Source organism: Nomascus leucogenys, chromosome 5 (genome assembly GCF_006542625.1).
Source record: "Nomascus leucogenys isolate Asia chromosome 5, Asia_NLE_v1, whole genome shotgun sequence".
NCBI lineage: Eukaryota > Metazoa > Chordata > Mammalia > Primates > Hylobatidae > Nomascus > Nomascus leucogenys.
The window spans coordinates 95,069,603-95,075,602 of record NC_044385.1 but is presented as its reverse complement, the minus strand read 5'-3'; the positions used below and the strand labels follow the sequence as shown (position 1 = coordinate 95,075,602).

Sequence of the window (6,000 nt, the reverse complement as noted above, 5' to 3'; positions counted from 1 at the left end):
ACGTACCACAAAATAATAGGAGCTATTTATGACAAGCCCATAGCCAATATCACACTGAATGGGCAAAAGCTGGCAGCAGTCCCTTCGAAAGCCAGCACAAGACAAAGATGCCGTCTCTCACCACCGCTATTCAACAGAGTATTGGAAGTTCTCACCAGGGCAATCAGGCAAGAGAAAGAAATAAAGATATTCAAACAGGAAGCGAGGAAGTCGAGTTGTCTCTTTTTGCAGATGACATGATTGTATATTTAGTAAACCCCATTGTCTCAACCCCAAAACTCCTTAAGCTGATAAGCAATTTCAGCAAAGTCTCAGGATACAAAATCAAGGCGAAAAAAATCACAAACATTTCTATACGCCAATAATAGACAAACAGAGAGCCAAATCATGAATGAATTCCCACTCACAATTACCACAAAGAAAATAAAATACCTAGGAATATAGCTAAAAAAGGACATGAAGGACCTCTTCGATGAGAACTAAAAACCACACAGGGTAGGGAAGGACAAACACCATGGCCTTTCAGGGGGTGGAGGCTAAGGGGAGGGAGAGCATTGGAACAAATACCTAATGCATGCAGGATTTAAAACCCAGATGATGGGTTGATAGGTGCAGCAAACCACCATGGCACATGTATACCTATGTAACAAACCTGAACGTTCTGCACATGTATCCCGGAATTTAAAGTAAAATAAAATTAAAAAACAAACAAACAAACAAAAACACGCTGCCATGTATTTCAACCAATAAAAAGTCATTATGCTTAACTGGGAAAAATATATTTCTTCCAAAATTTTAAAGCAAATTTATCAAGCTGACAAGTCTTACGTTTTCAGTTGTTTATAGGGACTTCAGCGATGATAGACCTTTATTAATTTAGAAATGCTTCCAGGCTAGTGTCATGTCCTTGGAATCTTGGCAGGAATCTGAAAAGTGTAGTATAAGAGTAATGCACAACTTGCGACAGGCTGCAACTGTAAGTGACCCTACCCTTTCATAGTTGCCTTTGATCCTTGCACCAAGTTTAATCTCAACTTTCTCTTTCATTAAGAAGAGGTTTTTACTAACAAAATTCCAAGTCCTTCATACACATAGGACCTTAGTAGGTTCACCAAGATAATTTCCGAGGTGAGGATATTCCTTTTTTTTTTTTTTTTTTTTTTTTTTGAGACTGAGTCTCGCTCTGTCGCCAGCAGTGGTGCGATATTGGCAGACTGCAAGCTCCGCCTCCCGGGTTCACGCCATTCTCCTGCCTCAGCCTCCGGAGTAGCTGGGACTACAGGTGCCCACCATCACGCTCAGCTAATTTTTTGTATTTTTAGTAGAGACGGGGTTTCACCGTGTTAGCCAGGATGGTCTCAATCTCCTGACCTCGTGATCCGCCCGCCTTGGCCTTCCAAAGTGCTGGTATTACAGGCGTGAGCCACCGTGCCCTGCAGAGGATATTTCTTATTTACAAGATACTCAATTCTTAGTCTTTGTCTCTGGAACCCCCAACACACTGTCAATACTGTGAGATTGCTAGTTTCGTATGATATTATATTCTGTTTTATCTCACTTTACTCAAAATATAAATATCTTATTTAAGACAATTACTTATATTTATTTTGGAGTGTATGGAGTTGTGAAAGAAATTCCAGTTGAGATCCAAAGGTATTTGTTGACCTTTTAATAATATGTTTAATCCCCATTAATTTTTATGATAATTATATATAGAGAGCTTTTGAAGTTACTAGTTATTAAACTCAAGAATTTCTAAGCTCTTATACATTAAAAGTAAAGCACTATTATTTACAGAACTTCAAATCCCTGATGTAGAAATTATGTACGATTTATTTTATTTTAATGTGTTTTATTTTTTTGAGATGGAGTCTCGCTCTGTCGCCCAGGCTGGAGTGCAGTGGAGCGATCTCAGCTCACTGCAACCTCTGCCTCCCGGGTTCAAGCGATTCTCCTGCCTCAGCCTCCTGAGTAGCTGGGATTACAGGTGCCCGCCACCACACCTGGCTAATTTTTGTATTTTTAGTAGAGAGGGGGTGTCACCATGTTGGTCAGGCTTGTCTCAAACTCCTGACTTTGTGATCTGCCCGCCTTGGCCTCCCAAAGTGCTGGGATTGCAGGCGTGAGCCACCGCTCCCGGCCCATGTACGTTTTGTATGTGGGACAGACGCTTATGTCATCGGGAGTATATGACAAAAACTAGTGCAGGCGCATCAAAATGTGTCCCTGTTGCAATATTAAGTGAGAAAAGTGTATTCTACAATATTTTGGTTATTTGAATTACATAAACTAAAGTCATAAGCATTTAAAATCCTCTTCTATTATAACGAATTGTTTCATTCTTCATTCTCATTTTGTTTCAATACACTCCATATTCCCATTAGTTGAATCTACTTGGGAAGTTGTCATTTGGGGATTCAAGAGTGAATGAATAATACTTGAAGGGCAAGAAATCTGGACAAGGATATTATCTCATGTTTAAAACAATGTCTTACTGCAATTTTACACAGATAATGGAGAGGTATCATGATTCTTAAAATCCCAATCCCCCAAAGAAGAATAATAAGTTCTTTAAAAGACCTTTACAACATAGGTTACATAAAATTAGCATTAATATTAGAGTGGCTATGAACATTTACATTGTGTTATAAAATATTGTCTACAACCAAAACTAGTATATCTTTTCTGACATATTTAAGATTCATATGTATATTTGATATGTTTACATGCAAGGTTAGTCTTATTCATGTGCAAAATATAAAGATTCAGATACTTTACAATCTTTATAAGCTCGGTGAAATATATATGCACCCCATATTTCCAAAAACAGAGGAGAAAGAAGAAAGGAATGAAAAATAGGCAAAAGGAAAAGAAATAAAGCAAATTGCCCCAAACACAATGATTAGTCATGTCCCTTCCCAAAGCCTTGATGTTTCTTATAGAAGAAAGGTCAATGATTTTTAGTGTATAAGCAAAATTAACAATTATAATTTATCAGTATTCTAAGTGAGTTAGAACACTGCTGAAAATGTTTGATTGGATTTTAGATTCAGAGCAAGTTCTGATTATGGAATATGAGATTTTGGGTGATAAGGGACATCATGATTCAGCTTCCTTATGGCTCAGGGGAATCTGGTACCAAAGGAGAAGAGAGGTCCATATTTCACAATTGTAAATCCAAGATATGCTTGCTCACTTCACATAATGTCTGATCATTCCTGATAATGTAGATATACTTGTATAATGTCCATATGTTTAATTTTGAGCTTTAACAAAAATAATTCTGCTACTTTTGATAACAAATCTATATATATAGAAATTCAGAATATTAAACTAGTAAAATGTTAGAAAAATGTGTTTTGCCATTATTTTGCATGAAATATTGGAAATGTTTTACTGCTGAGTTATCAATTTCTACAGTTATAAAAATAATCACTTAATTAACTTCCTACTAAATATATGTTCCCATTGCAGTGCGTTCTATTTTGCGGGGCAGGAGGGGGAGATTGGCTTTATTTGTATCACTGACACACAAATGGCTACATCTGGAGAAAATTTTGAGACCTACTATATTATCTAGAAAATCTTTGTATACATAAAATGAATTCCAAGCAATTGTATAAGAATTCTAGTGTTAGAAACACTACTTAAATATGAGTAGTAAAATATAGGGCAAGCTACCAAGAAATATCATTAATAATAAACACTTTTTGGAAGAGAGGGACATTTTTCCAAAAGAAAAAAAAAGTCACTTATGTATTAAATCCAGAAGGTGGCAATCTTGTACTATTCATTGTATTATGTACACTTTTGTCATTTTTCTCTTCTCTCTTCTGTACACACATACACACACACACTTAGATGTACGTATACATATTTAGAAGTCTAAATACATAAAACTGCATGCATGCATTTATACAGTGGACACTTGTTCACATGGCAACTTTGTAATATAATGTATATCACTGTCCTATTTTGCCAGGTATATGGAGTTAACAATATATTTTAGTACTTAATTTGGAATATTTTCATAAATATATCAAGAAATAGTTTTTGATGCAAAGTTAGTGCATACATGCATTATTGAATAATCATTTTATGTTTCATCAATTATGCAGTACAGTATTAAGGCAAAAATAATTTTGTTATGGAAAATTCATTTTCAAAATTGAAATATAAGATGCAAATGCACCCACAAACTGTTATGTACGATTAAGTATAAGTGAAACATTTCAAAAGCTGAATTAGATACAGATTCTCCCAAACTACTAAGTGGTATAATTGTTCTGGATAGGTTTCTTGCATTAATAACCCAGTCTATAGAAACATTTAATTTCCCAGAATGAAAACCTGATGAAAAAGAAAAAAGTGGTGGTTGGAGGTGGGGGGATTGTGAAAAGAACTATGAGCCACAGTAATTGACAATAGCAGGATACCTTTAAACTTCAATTTCTGAGGTTTTTCTGAGAAGGAAGAAAAATGAAGTTAAACAGCATCCAGTTCTCTAGCCCTATATAGTAGCATAGACATTTTTAATTACTATTAAATAAATTCAATTATGTTACTTTGAAGTTTAAATGCCACTTCCAACTTTTAGTAATTATTGCAGGTAGAATTGCATGATAATTTTATATATTTAATTAGGTATTTTTTTGGCTATTAGTACAACTTATTTGCCCATGAAGAATTAATGAAAATTAATTTTGATTTAATTTGTCCCAATAAAATAATATAACTTTATTTTAAGCTATTTTCTTTTTATGTAGTATATAAAATTATACTGAATTCTAAATAGCTTCAGCTTGACATAATTTTTAAAAATCTGAATTTGATGCTTCATAAATTAGTAAATATTTACTGTAACAACCAGTATCAAGCTTTTTTAGCCATAAAATATAATGCTATAGCAGAATTTTTAGATAGTAGAATCTATTAATAATATTTGATGATATTTCTTAAACTGTAGTTCACATATAATATATTTGAACTAGTATGCAGGTAATTTTTGATCAAGGTGACCCCAGTCTTCTTTTTTTCTTAATAAGAAATGTACTCTGGGTATACCTTACTATTAACATGGGAAAGTGAAACAAAACATTATGCCATCATTTTTAAATTTTCACTAAATAATAATGTACGCAAGCACTAATTTCAATACAGTCTCTTTGAAAACTCTGCAGATTTATGTGAACTCTATTATTTGGTAAAATAATGCAACACCTAGATAGATATGCTAAAGAAAAATTTACAAAGGCTATATATATATATATTCATTCAGTATTCTCTCTTTTCATAATTTTTATATAATATTTTTTGTAATAGATGAAGTGTCACTATGCTCCCCTGGCTAGAGTGCGAGTGCAGTGGCTCTTCACAGGTGCCATCATAGTGCACTGCAACTTTGAACTCCTGGGCTCAAGCAATCCTCCTGCCTCAGCCTCCCGAGTAGCTGGGACTCCAGGTGCATGTCACTATGCCCAGCTTTGCAGCATTATTTCTAGATGCAAAGAATTGGAAATAATAGTCAACAATATTGGAGTGATGCTTAGTATGACAAAATGAGATGACAATCCCTTAAGAAGCCATTCAAAATCATAATTTTGAAAAATATTTGAGTGTATAGAAAATACTTGTAATAATCATTCAGTCATAATTTTACAAATGTTTGTTAAACATCCCCATGGGCTGAGCCCCTTACTGAGCTCTGAGTTTGGTGTCTTGCACATTGCTGACACTCAGTAATGTGAAGACCAAAACAGAGTCCTTTAGGCAGTCCTTCAGCTTGGTGTGCATAGAAAAAAAGACATGTAATTTCATTTACACAATAAATTTATTAGTGGGGTGAATTTGGGTGATTGTAATATTTTCATTTACAGAAACTTTCAAGTCTCAATAATAGGCATATATTAATTAATGTGATAAATATAAGAAAATAAATATAGACATACACACAGACACAGACAGGCAGACACACACACACACACACACACACACACACAC

The 6,000-nt window shown here is 34.3% G+C and overlaps 1 long non-coding RNA gene across 1 annotated transcript in view; it reads right to left on the bottom strand.

Annotated features, from left to right (window-relative positions):
• Nucleotides 1-4,740: 4,740 nt before the first annotated feature.
• LOC105739812 overlaps nt 4,741-6,000 on the bottom strand; it is a 46,493-nt gene continuing 45,233 nt past the window's right edge. The window contains exon 3 of the long non-coding RNA XR_001115794.1: nt 4,741-5,497. This is a non-coding gene — a long non-coding RNA (uncharacterized LOC105739812). The remainder of the gene's footprint in view (nt 5,498-6,000) is intronic.